We start from the raw sequence: 26,871 nt of genomic DNA on the forward strand, positions 1-26,871 counted from the left end.
TCAAACTGATTTGGAAACACTTTGTCAGCACCAAAAAAGTTCAACTTAATCATGATGTCCAGTGCATTTTCATCTCAGCTCCTCCACATGCTTGTTCAAACAGGTTTTCCCATTGTAATGGTGTTCTCTCCAGTTATGCAGTGTCCATACTCCCATCCTGCTGGTCCCTGCCCACTGGAAGACCACTGTTAAGGATCTTTGCATACTGACAAAATGTACTATCACACCACTCACCCCAACCCCTTTCCTGCCCCTCTCCTCCTTCCCTTCTTTTCTCAGACACAACTTACAAAATGCACACAAAAAATTCTCTTTCAAACTAGTTATTTCTTCCTCAGCCTTATTTTCCATTTTTCCCTCCATACTTTTGGAGAAAAGCAAGAAAACATTTCTGTTTCATGTCTTCATACAGTATCTTCTGCACTAGAACACAGAATAAGATGATAACCTGCTCTGCCAGAAGATGTTTGAGTTTAATCACAGTAAGAGTCCACTAACAGCTGTTCCTGGAGTTAAAAACACTAAGTGGAAGTTGCCCATGTAAAACTGATCAAGACTGCTGGGATCCTCTGTACATGTTATGGGTTGAGCAGTTCAAGGTAAGTCTTGTGTTATCACCCATTATTTTGTTTACTCACAGAGTGCTGAGGCCCTGGCACAGTGCCCAGAGCAGCTGTGGCTGCCCCTGGATCCCTGGCAGTGCCCAAGGCTGGGCTGGAGGGGGCTTGGAGCAGCCTGGGACAGTGGGAGGTGTCCCTGCCATGGCAGGGGTGGGGCTGGGTGAGCTTTCAGGTCCCTTCAAACGCAGAGCAGACTGGGATTGTGTGAAGAGCCTGCTGCTGGAGAAGGGCTGGAAGAACAGACTCCCTGATGCAGGCCAGCCCACAGGGCACTATCAGACAGTAACAGCCTGGCCACGGCCCAGGAGGGGATGTTAACAGCAATCACAGGTAACTGTCTCAGACAGACAGGAAGAGAGGGGTAAAAAACCTGAAGCGGCTATCTTTAAAGAGAACAAGCAGATCTGAGTAATCCAATTTAGGGGAGATAAGAGTCTGCTGGTCGCACTGTCCTTTACTGGACAAACGCCTTCGTTCAAGTGTCAACCCCAATCCTGGGGAGGTCACGCGCGGGGCCCGCAGCCTAATGGACTCCTCAATTGCCTGAGTGGATTTCCCAACAAACACGCTGGCCCAACAGAATTGATTTTCAGGCAGTGCAGGGTCCCTAACGCAATTACCCTGCAGCGAGGCCGCCCAGGCCGCCGGGCAGCGCCAGGAGGCACAACTCCGCTCCTAATTGTTTAAACAGCTCTGGAATTCCTTTTGCTCTTTCTCAACAGAGAATAATTATACCCCTGCTTAAAGAGGTCTGGAGGGACCTCAGAAGAAACTTTCCCTTCCAGCTTTGTGTGTTAATGAAAAAAATCAAGTCTTAGCTCTCTAATAGGCGAATTCAATTTATGACAAGCAAATACAATCATCTCGACACCAGCACTGCAACAACGCCCGCCCAGCTGCTGCTGCACTTGGGCTCCTACAGATCTTCCCACACAGGAGCGCCAAATTTCTCCTTGATACACTAACATCAGATCTGTGCACCAACTGGATGGAGCAAGATCAGATTTACAGTTTCCTCTAATTTGTTTTTTCTCGGGGAATGTTTGGACTTACACTGAGAGCCAGGAGGTGATCCTGGAAGGTCTAGGGTTCTGAGAGCTGTACAAAAAGCCCCAAAACCCAGAAGTTACCTGCCTGGGACTTCCCAGTGCTGCTGTCCCATGCCCTGACAATGCAGGGCTCCAAGCACCACAGGCTGGAGACTGAGCACAACCACGCTGGGTCCAGCTGAAAGCCAGGGTCCTGTCTCCAGCCACGGCCAGAGAACATGGGCAGTTCCTCAGGGACTCCCCAGCTGGTATTTCATCCAGCTCCTGTGTTCAGTACCCACCAATGAACCTCTTCCCCACAAATTTCATCTATCTTGAACTCATTTATTCCTCTGCCCTCCACAATATCCTCTGCAATAAATTCCATGAGTTAATTCTGTGCTCTAAGAAAAGGAACCAATTTGTCTTTGGTTTAACTTTCTCTGTTTGGTGAACACCTCACTTGCTTCTTCTAATTGTTCCTCAACCATTTTTCCTGTGCCACTCACAGTTTACAAGCTCCTACTGCATTTCTCCATCCCATTTACTATCATGGATTATGAATTACAAAGTTTTCAGTTCCTCTACTGGTAGGAGATGTCTCATATCCATAAACAGTCGGACTGCCTGATAACTGAGTGCCTATTTGGACACTCCCAGGTAAGGCCCAGCATCCTGGTCATCCTTCCAGGGCTGCAGCACTTATGAACACAGAGCACCCCCCACATCTCCACTCTGAGTGCCAAAGGATGTTCTATCCCTCGGCTTTTCAAAAAACCATTATTTAATCCATGGTGCTAAAAATTTCTTGGCAAACTGAAGCTGCAGCCATACAAAGCTGCCTGACTGATTTTGTGTTGAGGGAAGCAGTGCGGTTGCAACCAGGCCAAAGCTGTGCCTGAGCAGCCAGAACCATTCCTTGATGGAACATCTACCTGGATGATGGATTCACTGCAACCCAGTCCTGTGCTGGCTCCATCCATGTTTCCTCAGCCAGCCGGACGCTGCTCCAAGCACGCTGCGCTCTCCTGCTGCTGCTGCACAAAGCCATCTGTCAGGTTCTCAGCCTGATTTCCCTTTTCCTGTCTTCCACCAAAGTAGGAGCAAACGGGGCCAGATTCCAGCTGTATTTTTCATCCTCCAATTAGCAGGCTCCAATTCATCACTCTGAGTATCTCCTGGCATCAGTGCTGAGATTCCCTCCTCATGCCTGGTAAATCGGTCTTCATTTAAAACCCTCTCTCTTAGCCCTAAATGGAAATCAATTCTGCAAGTTTAGCAAATAGTTAATTACTCCACAAAGAGGATTGATTGGCCTTTGATCACCAGAAAGCTCTGTAGTGCTATTAGTCTCTTTCATCTGTGATTAAACCACAGAGAAAAAGAAACAAAAACTAAATTAGGCTTCTCCTGTTATCCTACAAATATTTAATGATGGGATAATCTCCTAAAGGTGTGATCAGGGGATATACATTCTGCCAGGAAACGTCTCCAGCTCAACCTTGAACCCAAAATCTCTCCCTGCAAAGAGTCTGGCAATGAACTTTACAGAGGCGTGGAACTGAGCTCAAAGGGATGCTTTGTAGTACACCCTCTTCTTGGCCTTTTCTTCTTTCCTCTTCTTATGTGCGTTTTAATGCAGATAAAGATTTTCCCAACGGAGCCCTGACATGAATAATAATAATAAAAATAATAACAATAATAAATGCTTCCTTTAAATTCAGTTTTGGCTCTACTGACTTTCTCAGCAGGACAAGCCTGTGTCCCGTTGATTTGCAGCATTGTACAGAGCTGTTTCCCCAGATGATAGGATCCTCCCACTTCAGACAAATTTCAAGTATCGCAGTCCCCCACTGCTAAAACATTCTAGAATTCAGTCCCAGGGAAGCACAAAGCCACAGAGCTGCACCACGACAGATGCCATGATGGGAAGGCCATAGGATGGAGAGTTAGGATCAAGCTGCATTTCTCACATTCCAGGCAAATTTAAGGTGTGGGGATCTTCCTCTCTGACACTAATGCAAAGTTCATTAGGGGTGGCTGGCATGGGCTGTGCCCCTCACAGCCACAGACACACCAGATGCAACCCAAGCCTCTCCAGAACCCTGGGCAGCCAGGCCAGGGCTGTGCTGTATCAACACGTACCTGGGAACTGCTTCTTCCCCATCACCACCCGAATTTTAGGAGAACCATGGAAACACCCCTGCTCTTCTCCAGCAAATTTTTCTCAGCTGCAAATGGTTCTGCTCCCAGCACACATTCCCAGATGCACCAATTAGGGTTGAACCCAGCACCAGGCACTGAGAGTGCCCCAAATTTCTACAGCATTTGTCTCCCTGGCTGGAGAAGGCAACACCTATGGCATCTGGCTACTGGTCATCTGGGGAAGCCAGTCCCAAAAGTCAGTGATGCTTCCACAGCCAATGGTACCAACAGCAAATTTGAAAGGATCATTTCTGCCATTGGCGTGGAAGGCAAAGACCCTGTTCTGCAGGCCAACAGGGAAGCACAGGACACAGCCATGTACCCAGGAGAAGGTCAGATTTCAGGAGGTGTGTCTGGCCAGGTGACCTGATTGAGGCACAAGATGGGAAGGGAAGGGAGGCAGCTGGTAGTGCTGAACTTTAAGTAGTTTCACAACTTGCTATGAAAACGCAGAAAGTTATCATAACTTTTTTTAGCACTAGCATGTCATAATATTCTTCATGCAAGAGAAAAGAAGAGCCTCCTGACATGTTTTCAACTCTCGGATGGCAAGGAGTCCTTGAGGGGCCGTGCCACGCATCAGGCAACAGCAGGCGTTAATTAGCCCAGATTTCCTGCGGAATTGTTGTGTGCGGGTGTGCGGGTGCGCGTGTGTTTTTCTTTCCCTGGGTGTCTCATTTGCAGAATGTTCAATCATCCCCTCTCCCGACTCCGCAGCCGTGTGTGCTCCTGTGTGGCTGCCGAGTGCTGACACCTGTCACACAGTGCCACCGCAAATTGGACGTGTCAGCCCCAGCGTGCTGGTGCCAAGGTGTGAATTAGATGGAGGCTCTCACCGCCACTCTCCTGACCTCTCCACTCCATTACCAGGACATCCCGAGCCTCAGGGTATCAAAAACCAAAACAGGAGGAAAAGAACCCTACACGCCCATTGCAACCATCGGTGACACTTTCCTCTCCAAATGAGGGGAAGATTTAAATAACCAGAATTTGTAAACACACTGATTTCATTTGCAGAACGCTTTGCTTTTTTGTTTGTGCCATACCAGGAGGCTCTAGAGGCCAGAGAGAAAGGGGAAAGTGAATAGTTAGTGGAGCTTTCAGATGAAAAGCCTCCCAAGTCACTCTGCACAAAGGAAAACAAGCGTTTGTATCGTGCCTGTCAGTGGATGTGGTCACCAGCAAACTGCGCCAACGAGCCCCAAACAATGCTTGTGGCTGAGATCACCCCAATTCCCGGCCCTTACCTTGCATGGGGCTTGGGGAGGGGGGTGGGGGCCGTGTGTTGTTGTTTTTTAAAACAATGGCTCCCAGAACAAAAGGCTGATTTGTGCAGCAGGCAGAGCTGGGGACCACCTAGAGCACGGGGCTGCAGCCCCATATGGTGCCACACAATAACAAATAAGAACAACAATAAGGAAAGCTGCACCCACTTTGCTCGGTACGGTGTTCTCAAAGTTACACAGTACGAAGCAATTATCCCAAAGTGGCAATTTTATTTGAAAATAACATTTAAATTAAAATGGGCATTTCAGGGCCTCCTGCTGAAGAGTGACATGGGCTGTTCAGGGGCCCACTGTCACTTTGTCAGCTGTCACATGCTGCCTCCTGCTAAATGGGCGCAGTTTGCCTTTACCCTTTATCCAGACTCTTAAAAATGCCTCACGCATTTTATGAAGACCAACTAAGTGGGATTGCATCTCTGACAGCTGTTCCAGCTTGGGCTCAGTGAAAGCGCCTTGCATACATCTATCTTTTCTGCTAACAATTTGGATAGATAACAAGGCTCAGGGAGAGGGGTGTGCCGGGGAGAGCGCTGGAAAAAGCGCTGTCACACCCCGGTCACCTGCCAACACCCAGCCCAGGGTAACACCAGTCAAGGGGATGCTTCATGAGAACTCAGCTGTGGTTCAGTAAGTTTTATGTCTCCTACCTCCTTGCAGCAGGTGGCTGTACAGCCTGCAAACCCCACCACAGCCAAGTGTCCCTGTGGAGCTGGCCAAAGAGGCAATGTGGTCCTGGGCTGGGTCACCAAGAACTAGGGACAGCAGTGCAAAGCTGACAGCACAGGAGGGACTCAGGATTCTCTGGATTCCTTTACACTTAGTAAATTCTGAACTGAGACTTAAAATTTCACCATTTTCCTGATTCTCTCTCCTCCTCTTTTTACCAACACATTTAACTATTAAAACTTGCCGTGTCACAAACACTGTCATTCAACCAGGACACTGCCAGGCTGAACCTTTATGCTGTGACGTACCACCTGCACACTCCCACCACAGCCTTCCCTTGAGGCCAGTGTTCCCCAAAGCTAAAGCACAGTTCAAGTCTCAGATATGCTCAAGTGCTGCTGTGGACACAGCCACAGGTTCCTCGGCACATGCAGACACACCCAACAGCAGCCCCAGACTGTCTCTCATGTTCCTCTACACCTGTATCAGAATCCCAGAGTCTCTGTGGCTGGAAAAGCCCTCCCAGAGCAGAGACCAACCTGTGACCCACCCACACCCTGTCACAGACCAGAGCACGCTTGGGCAGTATTTCTGCAATCCTGCTGGACCTCCTGTCTAGGAGAAGGCAATCCCTAAAACTAACCTAGCTCTCCTGAAGGCCTCTTCTCTCCAGGACCATACCCCACGGATAAGGAAAACTGTTCTGATGAAAGCAGCAATTCTATTGGCAAGGTGGAAGCAAGGCATCCATTCAAAATAAGGTCAACAATGTCTGAATTGGTTCTCTAGAATCACTAGATACTCATACTGAGGGTTTTGTAGTCATAAAGAGTTAAATCACGAAATATATGAACACTGAAATAGTTTTGAAACAAAACTTTCCTCACAAAAATCTCCTATACAGTGGAGCTGAAGTGGTCATCATGGCTCCTTCTATTTCTGGGCTCAAGAAGGAAGTTTCCTGCCAGGAAGGCCAGTGTCTTGGGTCAGTGTTCCCCAGGAAGAAGGCCAGTCTTGGCTCAGAAGTTTTCCAGTCCCATGAGACTCTGTGTGCCATAATTTCCTTGCACAACAAGATGATGTTTTCATGCTGGATTATGTTACAAAATTTTCAGAGCTGAGATTTTCACATCTATGGTAATGAGGACCCCTTAGAGTGGGTGGAACGTGTGCAGGAGATTCACTGATGGGAAGCAAATTCTAATTTCTTCCTGCTTTTATTGCTGATTAAAGTGAAGAAATGTCTGTACTTTGCTCCATTCTGTGTTATGAGATCTCACATAATCACTGACAATAGTTTAAGGTATTATCTGATCTATGGAAGTGCATGTATTTTAAAAGAGGTAAAAGTCTTAAACCCAACATATTAAACATGAAAGGGGTGTCTGGTTTACTTGTTCAAAGTAAGGGATTTGCTCCCAGGAGTGACACATCTATTACTAATTAAACAATTAATTTATTATGCAGCACTTGCAGAAAACAACATATTTGAAGTCTGAAAACATCTGCTAAAGAATGGAAAATAATTTGGATACAAATAATTATCTTCAGGATTTTTCTTTACACTGGAAGATGCTAAGCACAATTCAAGTGTTGTTCTCTCTGAGCTAAATAACACTCATGGTGTCACCAGCAATGCCGAGGCAAAGTGGAGCAGGAACAGGGAGTCATTTTCCTAAACATGCCCATTTCTGGGTCATTTTAGCACACATGCAGAGACAGACAGTTCCTTACAGCTTCAAGCTGTCAGTGTGCAGGATCACCAGCACACAAGGGATTCTCTGCCCAGGTCCCACGAGGAGCTGCCCCTTGGCTCCCCAGAGCCTTGGCACTGGGCAGGTCAGCTTCTCCACCCCTCTCCCAGTGACCAAACATCAACAGCAGTCAGTTCTTCTGTCCTCCATGACCTAAAACTCCTTGCAGAAAACTCACAGCACATCCCCTATAGCTGTGCATATATACCCACATATATGTGCTATGGAACGGGAGGGGAGGGATGTTCTCAACCACAAATACAGATGCAGCTGCCTCTTGGTGAGGATTCAGAGGTCTGTCCCTTTATCTGAGGGTATAATTCAAAATCTTGTTCATCACATCAACCATCCCATCCAGCTGGAGCAGAGGTCCTAATCTGCCCTGCGGAGCCTTTTTCACTCCCAGCTTTCTCAAATAGTTTCTTCAGTGTCAAGGTATCTCAGCCATCAGCTTTCACTTCAGCTTTTCTCTGCCATCATTCTCAGATTTTTGTCTTCTGTTGACTTTCTTTCTCTCTAACACCCCTAAAAATCTTTTACTTAACATCTTTATTGCTTAAATACTTGCCTAGACACCCATTGCTTGTCACAACAGAATGGGAACATCCTTTCTCCAGTCTTAACAGCTTCTTATTCCTCTGTGAGCAGGGCAAAAAAAATCTTCCAAGTTTAGCATGGTGGCATTGCAACCATCTACAGGTGCTTCCTTTTTAGTCCATATATATTAACTCCCTCCTTTGTAGTCCCTTATGATCCATTCTTTACCACTTATCCTTCAGTATCCGGCAGCTAATTCCATCCTTGTACTTTTCTTTCCATCAGCCTCCATTCTTTTCTGTGCTGCTCTTTTAACTGGGCCTTCTCTAAGACCCATAAAACAAACCCACTATTTTTGAATTGTTTATTGAAGCTCTCCTTTTCTGTGTTGGCTGCAGTTAGGCCAAATGTATCTGGAGCCCACTGCTGATCACACCACCCCATATCCCCATGGTTTTTGTGTCACCTCTTGATTTCAGCAACACTTGTCACTCATCTCAGACAAGAAAACCCCTAGGTTTACAAGAAAACCCCTCAGGCAGAAATTGGTTTTATCCCAACAAATGTATTGAAACTACTTTCCCTCTGAACTACAGCCTCCTTCTCCTACAGCACATCTGGACTGAGGAGCAGCAAATCCACAAGGGGTGGAGAGGCCACGGGGCTGGCAGGACACACAGCTGTGCCAGGCGTCCAGAAACGCTCCAGAGCTGGCAGTGCTGGTGGGCTCAGGGCCCTGAGAAGGGTGGGGTGTGTGGGCACCTGCCTGCTCTCACACAGCTCCATCCACACTGCTGAGCTGCTTCAGTGCAGTTCTCACAGGAGGAGCTTCCGCCCTTCTGAATGTGATCAGAGAAAAGACTGGAAAATGGGATCCTCATGTTCATTATGAGAAAAGTAGTGCTTGAAATAAAGTCCCAAATATGTTTTGTAGTTGCCTTAGATATCACCATTATTAGTGGCCTTAAGAGGTGCGAGAAATTTCTATAACTAAAAACGTAACAAAGGACCAGAGTACTTGGGGAGAACAGTAGAAAAATCAGGATTCTTTTTTTTTTTTTTAATAGATTTTAAAGGTATACAGTTCTTGCGATTTAAATTTACCACCAAACCTCCCAGCTTCTCCCCCAGTGTACCAATTCAGGGCTACTTAGAAGGAAAAAAAGGAGAGAAAAAGGAAAATCATTAAACAACCCCCCAAAAAGAGGGCTCAATGAGGTCTCATTTCGTCGTAATGAGCTCCAATTTAACATGATCATTATTTCTGACATTAAAGGCCTGTGAATAGTGTCACATGCCCAGAAGCTATTTTTTTTTTACCCTCTAATGCCAGAAATAACAAGCTGCAGTTAAGGGACAGTGAATCAGGGTCTGTAAAATTACATTAAAATAGGAATTTCACTACTGCTAGAATGACTCTTATCTAGGCAGCCCGCTCTGAAGGAGGTTTCTGGAGTGTGTGGCTCCTGAGATGGGGCTGGTACCCGCCAGCCCCCGCACAGTGCCCACGTCTTCACCCAGGGGAAGGAGCCAGCAGCAGGCACAGAGACAGACGGGGCTCACTGCAACCAGGGACCAACTCCCCCTGCCAGGAGCCCCTTCCAGCAGCACGAGCGCAGCCTTCCCCAGGCACGGGAGCTGAGGGTGGGCCGAGAAAGCCCTTGCAGAGACAACCCATGGTCAGAGGCAGCCCACGGTCAGAGACAGACAGCCCACGGTCAGAGACAGACAGCCCACGGTCAGAGACAGACAGCCCACGGTCAGAGACAGGCAGCCCACGGTCAGAGGCAGCCCACGGTCAGAGGCAGACAGCCCACGGTCAGAGACAGCCCACGGTCAGAGGCAGCCCACGGTCAGAGACAGACAGCCCACGGTCAGAGACAGACAGCCCACGGTCAGAGACAGACAGCCCACGGTCAGAGACAGAGCCCACGGTCAGAGACAGCCCACGGTCAGAGGCAGCCCACGGTCAGAGGCAGACAGCCCACGGTCAGAGGCAGACAGCCCACGGTCAGAGGCAGCCCACGGTCAGAGAGAGCCCACGGTCAGAGACAGACAGCCCACGGTCAGAGACAGACAGCCCACGGTCAGAGACAGACAGCCCACGGCCAGTGGTAGGAGCAAGGGATGAACCAGCAGGGCAGCCCAGAAGGGCCTTTCCTCAAAGGAACAGACACTGGCTTGGGAAACCCAGTTTGCCTGAGTGCAGGAATAAATCCTTTCACACAGGGCACGAGGGGATGAGGCACGCCGGTGGCACAGAAGCACTCAGAGCCCATTTCCCTCAAACATGTGATACCTTGCCAGAACACTCCACAGCTTAGAGCCCTTTCTGTTAGCTTTTCGTTCCAAGGAAGTTACTGGTTCACTGCGGGTCACCTCCCATTTCTGCCATCTAAAGCTGTCCAAGGTGATTCCACAGCCTCACAAAGGTGCCAGGGGTTGATCAGTGTGCTGAGGTGTATAGAGAAGCGGGAATGCCAGAGGCAGCCAGTGTGAGGTAAAGGTACAGCTACAGATACACTTTGGGAAGATCTGATCAATTTTACTTCCTTATATTAAATATGCATAATGCCATATTTCCACCCACAAAGTACAGAACCAACACCAGGGCATGGCTCCAGAACTGGACAAAGAGTCCAGATGGTCCCAGCTGTCATCTCACACTCCATGTGAAATATTTAGTGTTACAAGAAGACAGAGACACATCTGCACCCTCAGAAAACAAACTTGCCTGCATGCAGCGTGCACAAGCCAGCTATGTCCAGTGGCATTATGCCCATTTCATGGTACTTGAAAGCCTCACTGATGTAAACTGGGGATGAACAGATGATTTTGGGGGTATTTTTGTCTGGAACACATTTAGGTAAGGCCACTTCCATCCAAAGGAAACAACGAAATTCTCCAATGAATGAATGACGCCAGGTCTCTTTCCTGGGCTCGTGTAAGAGCCCACACACACAAGCACATGCATGTGGATACTGACTGGCTTTGCACAAATCAATAGCAGGTCTGGATCTGAAGTATGAACTGTGGGCAACAGGGAACAGGCAATTCAGCACCTGCAAGGCAGAGACAGAGGGAGAAGGGGCAGGAAGAAATGCAAGTTGATGTGTACCTGTGAAATGTGGGCAAGGGCAAAGCTGGAGGAGCTTTCAAGGAAAAAAGGCCCAGTTTGTGTCTTCATTGATAATTGGTTTGTTTGTGTGGAGCAAGCAGGCGGAAAAGGCATCGGAAAAAAGTGATGGAGTGAAACAGCATGGGCTGTGCTTCCCTGCCTGACGAGGGGGAGAGAAATTGTGAGCAACTGAGGGAGGTCCCCGAGGGGTTCATTAAGTGACTGGCCCTTCCCAGTCCCCTGCCAGAGCTGACCTGGAAACATTAACATGAGGCCAGAGTTCCACCACGGGGCAGGGGGGGCAGCTGCACACCACAGTGGTCCTGGGCACAGCACACGTGTCTGCCCTGGGGGCTGCACCCAGCCCTGGGCCGGCAAACCTGGCCCTGCTGCTGCTTGGAGGAACTGTCCTGGCACCCAGAGAGCGCTGTGGAACTGGGACACGGGACCGGGGAGAGCAGTGTCACAGCAGGGATGGCAGAACAGCACCTGCTCTAAGAGATGACAAATACTTACCAGGAAATGAGGCAGCTGCTGGGACCAAGATTAGCAGGTAGAGAAGGTATAGGAAAACTAGGGAATTATCCCATTTCTCCTTTAAAATTTGAGGATTTAAAAAACATGGAATATGGAGTTTAGAAATAGAGCTGAAAGCTGTCACATCACCCGTCTGACAGAGCTGTCCCAAAGGAACACATGTTCCAAGCTGGCAGAGATCAGCACTTGCACTGGCCAGTGGGACAAGTGGCAGTGGGAGCCGAGCATCAGGGGGATCCAACAGATCCACCTCAAACCCCCATCACATTACACTTGGGAAGAGGACAAAGATGTCCCCAGAGCACTCAGTTTAACCTGAACTAACAGAATAATTCCCACTTACAACCAAGTCACCTCTCCAAAATCATGTTCATGCCACCCTTACAAATGTGACCACCTCAGACCTAAAACATGAGTCTTCTCATCTCCTTCCTGTGCCTCCACTGGAATATAATCACAGGATTTTAAGCCCTACCAATCAATCCAAAAGTATTTTAAAAGGCTTAACAGAAACTTAAAAGAAAAAGTAAAAATAAGAGAAAACAACTGACCTAAGAGGGAAGGGAGACAATGACTTTCTTGTTACAGAACAGAGTAAACCACCTAAAAAAATGAACTGAAATAAGGCCCAAACATGGCATGAAATAAATGTGTCCTTCTCCAAGAGCTCTCATCTGTTTGCTAACAACATCACAGTCATATGGGGGGATTATGACTGCAGCAGGGTGTTCCACATGTATTTAGGTTCTTTAAACAATGAAAACCCCCCAAAACAAAGAACACCTTCCCATGCATTAGATTTGTCCACAAGGCCATGGATACAAGGCCCAGGCTGCCCAGCCTGGACCTGCAGCAGGTGACAATGAGCGCAGTGCAGGTGTGGCTGCAAACACCACGGGCCTGGCAGCAAACGCCTGGGGACTGGGAGCCAACCAGCCCTGGGGCAGAACCACCCACTCTGCCCTCAGACAAGAGTCCTCCAATCTAAGCATGTCCCAGGTCTAAGATTATTTCACTGCATTAACTTGCTTTTCCACTGCAGAAATCCAATGCCAGCAAACTCTGCTTCAGGAAAAGGCTCTGAACAAAGAGCTTTTCCTGTTCCTGTGACCTGCCTCCCTCCCTGAGCGCCGTGAGCACCACCACCAGCTGACAATGCACTGGAAGACACACATCAGGAGAAGTAGGACTTGGTAATCATATATTAGTATTTTTTAAAATAAAAACTGACTCCAAGTTTTTTAGTCAATTAAACACATCCGGCACATCATGTATGTGATGTAATGACAGCTTGAGACTCAAAATGCTTTTGATGCATTATTAACCATAAAAAAGGCATTAAATACTGAGCTCGAATGCCATAGGGATGCATATTTCAATAGAAATTATTTTTCAATATATGCTTAAAGTTTATTTTGGTAAACAGATGACTGGGGGCTGTCAGAACTACAGACAGATTTATGTCTAGTTGGAGTCTTTTGGAAATGAAGGGAAATAGCTGGACTTGTTGAGCACATGGAAGGGATATAATTCTTTCTGCCAGCTCAGAGGAGGGTGAGCAGTAGCTTGGAAGCTTCCCCAGTTGGGAATATTAATTTTAGAGTGACGGTTGGGAATTTTGCCAGGTAAATACAATCTTGGGGAAAAAAGAATAGGAGAAACATGACATTTTACTACCTGATTGAGAGATGTCACATTCATTTTCTGCACCTGCAAACAGAAGTCACAGTTCCAAGTGCCAACATCAAATAATCCCTGGCAGAAACTTGGGTTTTTATCCATTGTTTTATTACCATCGTAAAGCCACTCTTGCCATGTATTAAAACCAAACACCCCCAAAACAAAAGCACCCCTTGCACCCCTCGCTGCCCCGCAGACACGCTCAGGGAAGCCTGGCAGCACACTTCTGCTCTGCTCCGTGCAGGCCCTGAACTCCAGCGTGCAGATTCGGAGCAGGAAAGCAACAGAACCCAGTGGAGGAGCCCGTGCAGACCCTCCACTGCCAGGATCACTCTTCCCTCACTGCCAAGTGACCTCTGCGGATTAAATGTGCAGGCCGAAGGATTTGGTACCTTCCATTTTAGAAGAAATCCAAAATTTCAGCATATCAGTGCTACAAATTTCTTGTTGCTATTCACATTATTTCATCAGTGTTCCTACATAAGTATGTATATTATCATAACCAAGTTTGGTTTGGTATTGGGCATCAGGCCAGCAAAAGTAACACCCAATGCCCACTGATTTTGCAGGGGCATTATGGAAGTGAGGTGTGCAGGATCAACCCCTTCACATTTAGATCTTCAAACATCTGAACACCGTTATCAAGCTGCCTTGTACTTCTCTCTCTGCCAGGCTACACACAGTCAGCTCCTTTAATCTTTCCTCAGAGATCAATCCCTCAGCCCCTTAATCCTTTTTGTTGCTCTTCTCTAATCTCCTCGTGCTTTGCCGATAGCTCTCAGCCTCGGTGCCCGAACAGAACGCTCATGCACGGGACCCCTGTCAGCAGAGAAGCTTCCAGAACACCTTCTTGCACTGGGAAGCGATTTTCTCCAGACTTGGTTGCTTTGCCACCATAGTACAAATGAGGTGTTTCTCACCATACCCCAAGAAGGTGGCTCTGCTTTCATTTCTCAGCAGTAGAAGTGGCAGAATATGGGCAGCCTTTCCAAAACAGTGATTTTTTTAATGCAAGACCTGATAATTTGATGTATTCCCAGAGCTGCCTGGCCCGGCAGGACACCCACACCCCACATGCAAACCCCGAGCATCACAAACTAGAGTTAGAGCCATCAGAAAGGGAGCCCTGGCTACACCCCAGTAATTCCCTTAGCCCTGCAAGGCCTTTCCCCAGTGCACACGGTGAAACAGCAGCTCTGGGCTGGCAGGAGGGAAACTGCTGGGGGTTTTCCCTGCTCACACCCCCCCCCCTTGTCTGATCTGAAATGCAGCTCCACCATTTCACTGCCAAAGAAAGCTAAAAAAAAATAACCAAAAAGAAAAACACAGGTTAAGTTGCCTTTAATCTCTAATTCCTGTACAAGAACGGATTGCACGTGGTAAAGGATAAAGGCAGATCCGAAGTCAGCGGGTTATGCAGACTGCACCAGACCTTCGCTTTCAGAGAGACACAGCCTGGGGAATTACACAAATGGCCTTCCATTGCCCTCTTCGGTTCTTTTTATGGCAAAATGCTTTGCTTTTATCAATCCCCCCCCTTCTCCGAGTCCCAGAGGCTCCGGCCAAACAAAAGGCAGATGCGCAAAGTGCACCCTTCTCCCCTGAATGGAGCGGGAGCCTCGCTCCGCAGGGAAGCCACGGCCGGGTGGAAAATGCTCTCAAAAAGTAAAAGCCGGTAAGAGCGGCCGATCTTTCTGCCTGGGTGAAGGAATTTGGCCTCAGCCAAAAAAAAAAAGAAGGGGGGAGAAAGGAGGGGGCTGCTCTTTTCAAGCCCCCGTAGGCGTCGCAGCACTGAACTGTGTCAGGCTGGAACAGACAGAGGAGGAACACGAGCCTATTGTCGGAGATACCATCAAAAATGGAAGCAAAGAGAAAATCCTGAGCAAGAATCTGCCAGGGAGAGGACCCTGAACAAGCCATGTCTTCAGCCATGGAAGCCCAAGGTTCTCAGGGGTTCGGAGCAGGGCCCTGAAGGCCAGGGAGCACCCACGGTGTCCCAACAACGACAGCACAGTCACTCCCAGAGAAGGGGCCAGAGATCCCAGCCCAGAGACCCCAGGGCAGGGCCACAAGCACCCGACCAGTTTCAGGTGAAGTTCTTTTACAATCAAACAAAATCTAGCTGTTGTAAATGAAATTAAGATTGATTTCAGCACTGCCCACTTTAGACTGCTGATGCTCTTACTCATGTGATTTTTGATGGGAGACAATGAAGAATCTGTAATTGGCAGAGAAAGACATACAAACTGATGAGGAATCAACCAACATTTTCCTGCCACCTTTCAATCTTAATATGTCACTGACTCACACACAAAGACCTGAATAAAGATTAAATCTGTAATAATTTACTCAAAATCAGATGCTTGCACAGTAGGACTGAAGTACTATCTACATGCTGATTCAGCTTGAAACAACTAAACCCACAGCACTGGCTCTTGTAACAACGGATGAGTTGTGTTTGCTGCCAGGAGGAATGTTTAGCCACGGGATTAAATCTGTACACAAACCCTGAAGCCTCACTGGTACAAGTTCATATTCAACACATCAATCTATTGGGTAGACTGAGTCTAAATGGGAAATCCCCTCCACTGCCATTATTGTTGTGCTGGATCATCACTCCTTGGAAGCACAGAAGTGCTGCTTGCAATCCTCAATAACAGCCCTGGCTTCCAATCTCCAAGGATCTATCTCCTACCTGAAGCAGTTGGCATCTCACTGCAGCCTGCCTCAGCTAAAGGAATTTGCTGAACTCCAGGCTATGTCTATTTTAAGTTTTGGCTTCTGCATTTCACAAACATAACCCGTGGTCACAGGTCAGCACATCAGCACCTGTTTGTGAATGGACTGAGGCCACAGTGTAACTCACAGAGGTGAGGTGTCTGGTGCAAAGTGTCCTTGCCCATGGCTGGGGGCTGGAATTGGGTGAGCTTTAAGGTGCCTTCCAACACAAACCTCTCTGGCATTCTGTGATTTCTCATCTGAGTGCAGCCTTGTGCACAGCTCCACCATCCTCCCTCATTGCCCATCTGCCTGTGAGCATCATCCCGACACACACTCTGCACAGCAAAGCCTTGAGAGCCAGCCAGCACACCTTCCCCCACTAACTGAGCTGAAGAAACAGCACTGAAAACACTTTGCAATACAAAAAAGTATCTGTGGTTCCAGTGCAAGACGGAATAGGGCACGGAGCAGATCCCACCCAGCATGCAGGGGCAGGGTATGGATGGCACTCTTTTCCTCTGGGAAACATCCCTGTGGCACACCACGACCTGTTCCTGAAGTCAGCTTTGTAGAGAAAATCCATATTTTTCTATGCTTTATCTTAAAAGAGATTCTAAACTGCTACTTGTATTTACTAACATGAGATATTGAAAGTTTGTAAATGTGTGTACGATTAATAAAACATCAGGTGCTGCCTCTTGCTTTAAACGTTTGCGTGTCTGGAAGCTGGAGAGCAGCTCATTTAAACAATGTATGTATTCTGGATAACATTTCCCTGCAAATGTTCCCTCTTTCACTATGATACCCTTTAAAAAGTGTAAAACATTCCATGCTAATAAGAATCAACAGGGGAAAAAATTCTTAGCACAAGTGCTTAAATAAATTATCATCTTTGTAACTCTGCCATAAATCCCCTGGTTGGGATATGATGATTTAGCACTTGCTGCTCTGGCATAAATCCAAATCCTTGGGTTTCTTATTGGATAAAATACTGCCGTTTCACCTTTCTGACCTCACTCCAGCTTCAGGCTGAGGTGACACGAGTCTCCTGGTGTCCCCGCAGTCCTTGGTGGGCCGTGGCAGGCAGGACACCGGGGCCTTTCCTGCAGGGCTGCCCAGGCAGGGGGGAGATGCCTCCTGCCAGCCCCCACAGCAAACACCTGCCTTCATTTTCTCTCCTAGGAAGAAAGACTTTGGCTCCCAGAACAGGCACAGAAAATATGCCAACAAATCCCCTGGAATACAGGAGAAACCCCTACATCCACAATGAGGAAAAACTGAATCCCCCCCCCCAAAAAACAACCACCAAATGCCTGAACAGGAGGGGTCACATAAGAGCTAAGCCTTGTGCTTTCCTGTGGGAAAGAAGTGTTTCCTGCTTGCTTCAGACATGAGTGCTCCCAGCCATGGTGAACCTCACAGGTTACTCTTATCCAAAATGCCATTATTTGCTTTATTCAGTCTGAGTTACCACCACAAGGAAGAGGAGAAGCACAGAGAGCAGCTCTGAGCCCAGGTCTTCCATGCCTCAGCTGAGGAACGTGAGCAGTGTCGCCTCCTTGGTGACACTTCTGAGGTGGAAAACCACCTCCAGCCCTGGGCACTGGTTTTGTTGTTGGAGAGTCTCCTCCAGCCATTAGACACAGACAGGTGCACTGATCAGGATCATGCTTCCCTGCAGGAGTTTCCCAAGCTGCTTTACAGGAATACAGCTCCAGGTACATGAACACCTTGGCCACCCCAATCACTCACTGCTTTTTCTTCACTACTTGAATATTGCCTGACTTTCCAAAAGGTGATTCCAAGGCCATTTAATGAAGACAAGTCCTCAGCTAAACAATTTTTATTAGAACATTTAAGGAATGAATCCTGTAAGCACATGTGTTTATCTGGTTTTTCAAGCTTCCAGGGACTCAGGAAAATCTCATATTAGAGGTTTGGTTGACTTCTCTCCCAGCTAAAATTACAAGTCTCAATGTCTCTACAAACTGCATGACTAACTCCAGACCCTTTCACCGGGCAGCATCCAGGTTTTACTTCCCAACAAAACTGGGAACATCAAATTAAGGATGCTCCATTGCTCCTGGGCATAACATCAAGTGTCCACGTCACAGTGCCAAACAAACATGCTAGAAGCTTGTGGGTGCATAACATGCCAAAAAAAACCATTGAGGAATGCGTAGTCTGAAGAAAACATTAATTCACCAAGACAGAAATTAGCACAGCACGTTCCAGCTCAGCACCACAATCCTGAGCAGACAAACTCCTCACCAACTGTGACGTGCAAGGCCATTGGAGCAGCGCAAGGGGGGACTGAAATGCAACTACCAGAGATCCTTGTGTAATCACCTTCTGTCCATCACAACTCCACCCACAATAATGGATCCTTGCCCACCTCTCCCCTACCTCACATACCCTTAATTCTGCCTGAACACTGACCTGCAGCTGAACACAGTGTCTGAACACCTGCAACCACACACGGATCCGTGGCAGAGGTCACCGTGACCACACAGATGTTCTGGGTTTGGTGCCCTTGGTCCACCTGTCATTTCTGCATGGTGCCCTGAAGAGAAACTGATGTTGGAAATATGGGAGCACTGCTCTCCTCTGGTCTTGGCTTTGCTGATGTGACCCGAGGGCACAGATAGCCCAGACTGACAGCAGCAAGAGTCAACCCCAAGGCTGCGCTGGGAGGTGCAAAGGAAGTTATTTATTAGAACACAAACCAGTTAAACTGTGAGTGGGAAAGGCTGGTCGGGCTACAGCAGCTGAAGGACCCCCATGTCTGGTGGAGCAGAGCTGGGCAGGGGTCCAGGGGACATGGCCAGTGCTCCATCCATCCCACAGGGACCTGCTTCGTGTCCCACTGCCTCTGCCAGCACTGCCCTGGGGTCGGAGGCTCACACGCCGGCCTTGAACTCCCCGTCTGTCTCTCTGCTGTCTCCCTGCCATATTAATTACCATTTCCCCTGCCAGGGCCAGAAAACAACCTTCACTGCATTAGTGCTAATTAAGAAGAGTGACTTTCCTATCCTGGCTGCTTAAATCACCCTCCTCTCCTCATCCAGAGCAGAAAGCAGTGCTGACAGTCTTACTAAAAACAGAAGGCAACACCTCAGTCACACTTCGAGCTGACAAATGGGGACAACAAGCTCTGTCTTTCTGTGGGGACAGTGAGGCTGCATGGGGCAGGAGGGGAGAGAGACAGAAATGACACATGCCCTGGGACTTGGAGATCTGTACCTCAGGGAGAGGTGGGGACAGCATCCTGCTTTGGAAGCATCTCCTACCTGAAAGCAGAGCACCAGAACAAGCACAGCCCTGTCGGCAGAGGGGCAATGTGTCTCTCCACCAGAACACAGACCCTGAGCAGCCCGTAAGGACAGTTTTATGGAGCCACCAGTATTTGTAAAGTACCAGTTTGAGTCTCTCAGTATCAGATCCTTACTGCAGTTGCATTCAGATGCTTCTTATGCCCTTACCCTCCCCTAGGCCTGCTGGCTGCACAGACAGGCCAGGGGGGTCCTGCTGGTGTCTCGTCACTCTGACTCCAGCAGCACCGTGGCCGCGGCCCCAGCGGATCTGGAGAGCACACTGTGACACCCACCATGGCTCCTACTTCACAACGAACCACAGTTTCTGCAAGACATGAGATGTCCCTACCTCAAGTACTTGTTATATGTGACTGGAAAAGCCTGGAGCCACCAGGAGCTTCAGCAATATGTGAGCCTTTGGCCTTTGGTTTACAGTCCTCTGGGAATAACAAACGTGTGCTGAGTGTGTACTGTTATTTTAGTTTTTGTTGCTGACCAACTTTCAGAATCAATAGGAGGCAAAAGTCCTGCTCCACAGAGGAGGCAGGTTCAGAGACCTTAAGTGGTGGGAAGCCCCCAGGGCCCAGAGCCAGTGCCCAGCACTGGATGAGGTGGATTTCTCCTAAATCATATTAAGTCATCCACAGAAACATTAAAGAGTTTCCTGACATTACAATTCTGTGCAAGCAGTTAGAGCTGTTGCCATAGGAACACTAACAAATACAGGGATGGGTATAATTGTGAATAAAAGGGATGGGGTAAAGGAAGAAAATGGCCTATGCAAGGACAAAGTTTGGACTCTGTGCTGCTTGTCTGAGCAGAGACCTGGGCAGGCACAGTGTGGAGAGTGGGCTGGGGGCCTCTCACAGCCCTGCACCACCACTGCCCCAGGCAGGGGTCTGCAGAGCAGCCCCAGGCCCCATCCCACCACCCCCACCCTCTGCTGCAGGCTCTGCCCCCTCTGGGGACAGGGAGGCAGTGGCTCAGCCCTGCCAGCTCTGGCCCTCCTTCCCCTCCTTCCCCCTGCTTTACAAAAATAGATAGAACACATGTTCCCATTAGTCACTTGCTAGAGGGAAGCTGGGGGGTATGTGCTGACAGCCACAAAGCTGAGCTCTAATTTGAATACTATTTGCATATTCCAGGTAGACAAAGCGCAGCCGTATTAAAAACGTGCGTGAGGACGCACAAAGTGAGGCAGCAGCGATGACATTTGCCAGAAATGCAGCCTTTTTCCCAGCATGTTCCTAGCACAGGTGCCAGGGCCCCTCTCGGCTGCTAACGCCCGGGCGGGCTGGTCTCAGGGAGGCTCTTAATTAAACCCTGCTTGCCAAGAATGGTTTGTATCTGCAGCAGTGAGGACACAGCCGCCCTCGTGGGAACGCCACACCGAGGGCTCTTCCCTTTGGATTATGCCATTTGCCAGCCCCAACAAGCAGAAGCCATCCCAAGGCAATCTGAACACAATAAGTGTCTTTCACTGCTGTTGACTAAGCTGAAATTCGTTATTTTCAGGCGTTCAGCGAGGACTAATGAGTGTCTGAGGCTCATCGCGCCGTCCCTCCTCACTGACATCCCCTTGATCTCTAAAGGCTCGGTGATCTTTGGCTTGAGCATAACCCCGGGGAGTTCAGAGGTTAACTTTTGGGGATGCAACCAGTGTCTGAGCCAGGCAGGACGGAGCTGCACCAAGGTCATGGCAAACACTTCGGGGAGAGAAGAAAACCTTGGCTCCTACAGGTGTCTGTTATTTATCTACCACCAGCTCCCAGATGTCACACCAAGAGCAGGATGTCTCACCAGTGCCTCACAAAGCCAACTCCAGCAAGGCCAAAGGTCAATAGATGCCAACTCTCTTTATTCAGGGAAATACTATAGATTTTTAATCAGCATTCCTGGTTACCTGTTGGTCCCCTATGAATCTGCAACACCACATACCAAACATGAGCCTATCATCAACACTGGGGCATACACGAGGGCATAAATAATGCACAAGGGGACATTCAGCTGACTGGAAAACTTCCTGCCCTGGCAAGATCTACTTGGAATTACCTTTCAACTGATGTTTTTAGCAGAATCTAATAAAACCATGTCTCTACAAGTCACAGTGGCTTTGGCTCTACTTGTTGTTATTATTATCATTATTAATTATTATTATTATTATTATTATTATTATTATTAAGCAGTTTTCCAACCATGACAAAGCCAGAAAAGGATGTAACCACCAGCATACAAAAACCCAGTGGCAGGTAAGAAGCAGAACCATTAGGAAGATCCTTCAAGAACTCAGCCAAGTATATCTTTGTCACTCTGTAACAGCCCTCAGTGCTCTGAGATAAAGCTATGAACTTCTGGTGCGGAATCAGCCAGAAATCAATTCATCGTCAGCCAGAAATCAATTCATCTCTGAGGAATAGGAAAGGGGTATTTGCACTGGAAAAGCAGCTGCTTAATTGTAATAAAGGTAAAGGGAATGGGCCAGACAGACATGGGAGCTGGCAGGGCTGGAGCCTTCTCCTGCTCTCCAGTAAGAAGGAGCTTGCTCCCTTTGTGGCTTTGTTCTACATCAATCAGAGAAGACTACCTGACATTTTTCCCTTGCTAAGGATTTTTTCCTGCATGGGTTTCACTGAACACCACCCTTCCCCTCCTGCCCAGTGACTGACTGGGAGCTCTGAGCAGAGCCAGTGCTGAGGTTTGGGCAGGCAGTGTTCCCAGTGTACTGATTACAACATATATAAAATAATACTTTGTACAAGTTCAGAGGGAATAATTAAACATTGCTCTCAGCTCTTGGCAGTGACTTTTACAACACTGGGTAATGAGTTATCACATTTTGACCTTTATGTCTAACTCACCTTGGCAACTTGCTGAAAAAACTTTGACTACTATATAATCAAAAATAAGAGAAAAAGGAAAAGGCAGGCACGGGTGCTGCTGCAGCAGGTAAAGATCACAAACACCAGGTATCCATCCAGGAAGCCACTGAACTACTTCCTAGTGTTGGATTTAATAGCAAATTACGAAAGAGACACTCCACATTACTACAATCTGCACATCAAACCAGGCAGAAAGCAACCTGCAATTATACAATTAGATTGATACACAAGCTTCCTGCTCGTGTTTATTCCTGCTGCCAATCACACTGCTTACTGGAAAACAAGGGCTGGGAGCTTCCAGCCTGCCTCACTTCCCCTCTGTGCTTGTGCATTTTGAGGGCCTTAACCGACCACATCTCGTTCTTTCCACACCCTGATGAGCCTGCCATGAAGATCACACCTTGCCCAGGTACCTTTGGGCTGTACTGAGATCCATCTTTATACATGGGGCACAATTTACCCCAGCAGCAACTCACTGTGTGGAATGGGAGAGCAGGAAAAAAGAGACAAATAAGTGTTCACTATTAGCTGATGAAGGCAGTTGATTGAAACCTAACAAAATCCTTGATTTCATGTGAAAATAATGAAATTAAAAGCATTTCACTATGTGGTGGCCTGAGAGAAACCACGAAAGGGGAATGCAGCCAGGAGAAGCCTTTGTATTTGAGCTTGGTCTGCTCATAACACAGTGCCTCTTGATGCCTGAACATTGAGAACATCTCAGGTACTTCAGAACCATCTGCTTGGTCCAGTTCCAGTGCACTGGTGACCCCTCAGGTGCCTGTGATAATTCATACTTTCCCACCCTGTCTTCAGCCACACGGGTTCCAAAGTTCCGCTTTGTGTCCCTGGAGCACCATCCCCTCACACGTACCCATTCCAGCCAGAACTCTGTTCCTCTGAGGAGAGCCTGTGCACCACGAGGGCTGTCCTGAGGTGGTGCCCACCCAGCACAGCAGGCTGGCAGAGCTGTGTGGGGGACACTGAGCTCTCCCAAGGAGCTGTGGGATCACACTGTGGCTGGCCGAGGGGGAGGGTTTCTCATCCAGCCAGCCTGTGGGAACAGGGGTGTGGGAGTAAATCAGGGCACCCATCATGTCGTGCCAGCACAGCTTGGAGGGTCAAGGCAGAGGATCAGAACGTCCCAGCAGACCTGGATGGACACAGCCTGTGCCCACCAAGGGGGTGGTCCTGAGCTATCGCAGCTCTCAGTCCCATCACTCTGACACACACACACCACAGTGACTGTTTTACATATTCTGTACATACATGCAAATAAACCATCTCGTAATAATTGTCTTTTCACAAGTTTCTTTGTTTAGGTGTCTGAGTTTCATTTTGCTTTCCCATCACACTTCCCACAGAAGAGACCTCCATTTCCCAGTGAATGGTGAGATTGCCTCCAAGACCTCTGCATCACTTCACAGCTCAGCTCTCAGTGACTCACAATTTTCTGGAGCCCACATCTCACACTGGCAGGAAATTATTCAGGTGTGGAGGCACAACAGCTCAGAGACACCAAATGGCATCTACAAGAACTCAAGCACTGACAGGACACATCAAAGCACGAGGTACAAACTCTGTGACTCCCCAGCTTGCCATGGCTGTGAGATTCAGTCTGCCCTGGTCCCCTCCTTTCCAGACCCTGGGATCAGAGCTCTAACCCTTCCCTGTGACTCGCTTTACCCTGAGGGTTACCTCACTGGGCTGCAGGACCTCCAGCTCCGGCATCCAGACACACACCTCCCATGAGCAAATCAGGAATGTCTTCTGCCCCCCTCCCTCCAAGGGAGTTCCTGCATCTCGGCAGAAATTCTTTTATAATGCCACAGCAACATCTGGACTGACAAAGGCAGTGACACTACAGACCAGTCTGGGATTCAAAGGAAGCCTTTCCCCTCGGGGTCAGGAAGCCAGCAAGAGCTCCAGCTACATTTTCAAAACTACATGGGCATTCACGTGCCTTTTGGCTGTCAAAACAAACACAGGATTAAACCCAAACGCAGGGTCCTGCAAACACTGGTGGGGTGATCACTCCAGCTCAGGTCAGAGTGCTCGGGCTACAGAGCCAGCCCCAGCACCCACAGCTCCTGCCTTTCCAGCCCTGCAGCTGCTATTGCACTTCCTCACGGGGCAAGGACAATCTTCTGTATTTAAGAGGCATTTAGTAGCTGCAAACAACTGGATCAAATTGTGCTCTTCCATTTTTTATCATCATCTAAGAAGAAAGCACTTCTCATCAGCACACAGAGTTCAGCCATGCTGGGGAGGAACAGCACAGCACTAAGAGCAAAGGTAGAAAATGGAGGATGCAGATTATAAAATTCAGTCACATTTTAAAATTTTCTGCTACAATAATTCACTTTATGTAGAATTAATGTGGCTGATTGAACGTTTGTGCTGTAATTTACTTATAATTAACATTTTATGGTGAACAGATTTCACCATCTCCTTCATGCTGTGAACTCCAAGCCATAGGTCAAAAATAGAGATGAAACAGATAAGCACAAAATATTCTCACTGAAATATTAATGAGATTTTAATTTACTACTTTAAAAACACATCTTTCATCAATGCCTGTATATCAAATCATTATTTTAATTTTTTTTCCACATTGTATTAAAAATATAATGAACTTCCCTAACTGGTTGAAAGACCCTGAAATATCTTTTGTGAAGAGACAGCTCAGGGGAACAAAAAGGTCCAAACACACAGTTATGAGAAATCTCACACAGGGGTTGGGTGAGAGTCAACAACTGAACACACCACCTGCACCCTGAGCCAGCTAAAACGGGGGCTCGCCACTCTCAAACCCTGTGGTGCAGCACAGAGGTCCCGCTCTTCCCACCAAGATCTTCTTTAAAAGCACAAGGTCAAACAAGCCAGAAAAACAATTCAACTGACAGAAACTGCTTCCTGTGTCATGCCAGGAGCTGTGGCATTCGCTGCTGAGATGTAACACAGACAAGGTGCTGCTTTGATCAGCCATTCCCATCTTTTCAGCCCGTTCTGGCCACATCTGAAACCTCCAGGACAAGGCTCTGCTGTTAAGGAAGGCACCAGGAGTCAAAGGAAAAAGGGTCTGGGAAGGAAGTCGGAAGAAAACTCGTATAAAATCTCCCACCCGCTCTCCACGTGCGCTTGAAGCCTGCCCAGAGATGACAGACCACATCTGAATAAATTATTGAGTCATCTGCAATTCATCCCATTTCCTATATTCCAAAGCGCTATCAGACAGGCAACAGAGGACATTCCCGGAACGCTCTGATGACAGAGAATGAAGATATGGGATGACAATGAAAAAGTCAGCAGAAAATCATAAGTCAATGGGACTATTTTATGCTCTTTACTTCCTAGCCTGCACCAGACCATTCAAACAGCTCATTGGAATTTCAAATGAAAAGCTGAATAATACAGGATTATAAATCTGTTACAAACAAACCTAAAATGCATCAAGAGAAATATACATGGAATTTTCCTTCTGAAACTGCTTGGGTTTTTCCTACAGGTTTGTTTGCTGGGAATTAGCAACTATTTGTTTTGAGGGTAAAGCTGCCTTTCCTTATTCTTCTTTCTTTTTAATTTTCTTTTCTTGTTTAGATTGAAGGCCAGTGCCTGCCAGCCCCTTGATCCCTCCAGAGCTTGAAGAACGGAATCCAGACTCTTTCAGCTTTTTCTATGCAGCCATGGGCTTGCTCTCTTTTCCCTTTCAAGGTATTATGAGTTTTAAAAAAAAAAATTACCTGTGGGAGAAATTTCAAGAGAAACCAGATACTGAGCAGCATCCCAGCACAGAATGACTCCAAATAGGAAGTTCCGTTCTCAGCTGCAGAAAGTAGGACCCGGTGGAAAGCAGCAGGATTTCAGACAGGTCTGGAGCCCCCACCCTCCTGTGACATGGGGGAAGCATGTGGGGATCTTCACAAAATTGTTCTGGGAGATCTGGGGACTGTTCATACAAATATCTCTGCTCGTGATTAGAACTACTCGTTAGAAGTTATTTAAAAAGAAAATAAAGGCTTAATGCTTCCTTTGAAGTAAACAATTCAGAGCATTTGTAACAAACAAACTACCAGCAGAATCCGAGAGGGGTGAAAGCACTGCTTCTGGAAATGGCAAGGAAAAATCCCAAGTTACAAGAAAATACATATTACTACATTAATTTTCATTGGTTTTTGTTTTTAAAACATTTTTCACTGTCAGAATGAGAAAAAAAAACCAAAACCCAAACCAAATATATCCTGAACAACAGGGCAGGGAAAAGCCCCAGAACGCAGCAGCCGAATACTGAACCAAGACTTCCCAAATAAAAGATACAATATGATATTGCAGCAAATCATCCACAGAAATCTCGCAGAGACTCCAGGAGTTCTCAGGCACTGCCAGGCAGCAGGACCACATGCACAGAGCCAGGACTCTGTGCCGTGCTTTGGGCAGCCACAGCGGGGGCAGGAAGAGGAAGAGGAAGAGGAGCCGATGGTTGAGGGTCCCCAGGGCAGGTCCCCTCTGGGTGCTGGCCCCTGCAG

At 47.8% G+C, this 26,871-nt stretch overlaps 1 protein-coding gene and 2 long non-coding RNA genes across 5 annotated transcripts in view; 2 read left to right on the forward strand and 1 right to left on the reverse strand.

Annotated features, from left to right (window-relative positions):
- The window catches only part of ZFHX3 (zinc finger homeobox 3), a 435,802-nt gene that overhangs the window by 212,370 nt on the left and 196,561 nt on the right, over positions 1 to 26,871 (reverse strand). The window lies entirely within an intron of this gene.
- Positions 12,518 to 13,009, forward strand: LOC135279318 (uncharacterized). Its single transcript, XR_010346598.1, has 2 exons — positions 12,518 to 12,628; positions 12,794 to 13,009. It is a non-coding gene; the product is annotated as an uncharacterized LOC135279318 (long non-coding RNA).
- LOC135279226 (uncharacterized) lies at positions 23,194 to 26,236 on the forward strand. The gene is made up of 3 exons (XR_010346510.1): positions 23,194 to 23,281; positions 23,710 to 23,916; positions 25,946 to 26,236. It is a non-coding gene; the product is annotated as an uncharacterized LOC135279226 (long non-coding RNA).

This window comes from Passer domesticus, chromosome 12 (genome assembly GCF_036417665.1).
Source record: "Passer domesticus isolate bPasDom1 chromosome 12, bPasDom1.hap1, whole genome shotgun sequence".
Taxonomy (NCBI): Eukaryota; Metazoa; Chordata; class Aves; order Passeriformes; family Passeridae; genus Passer; species Passer domesticus.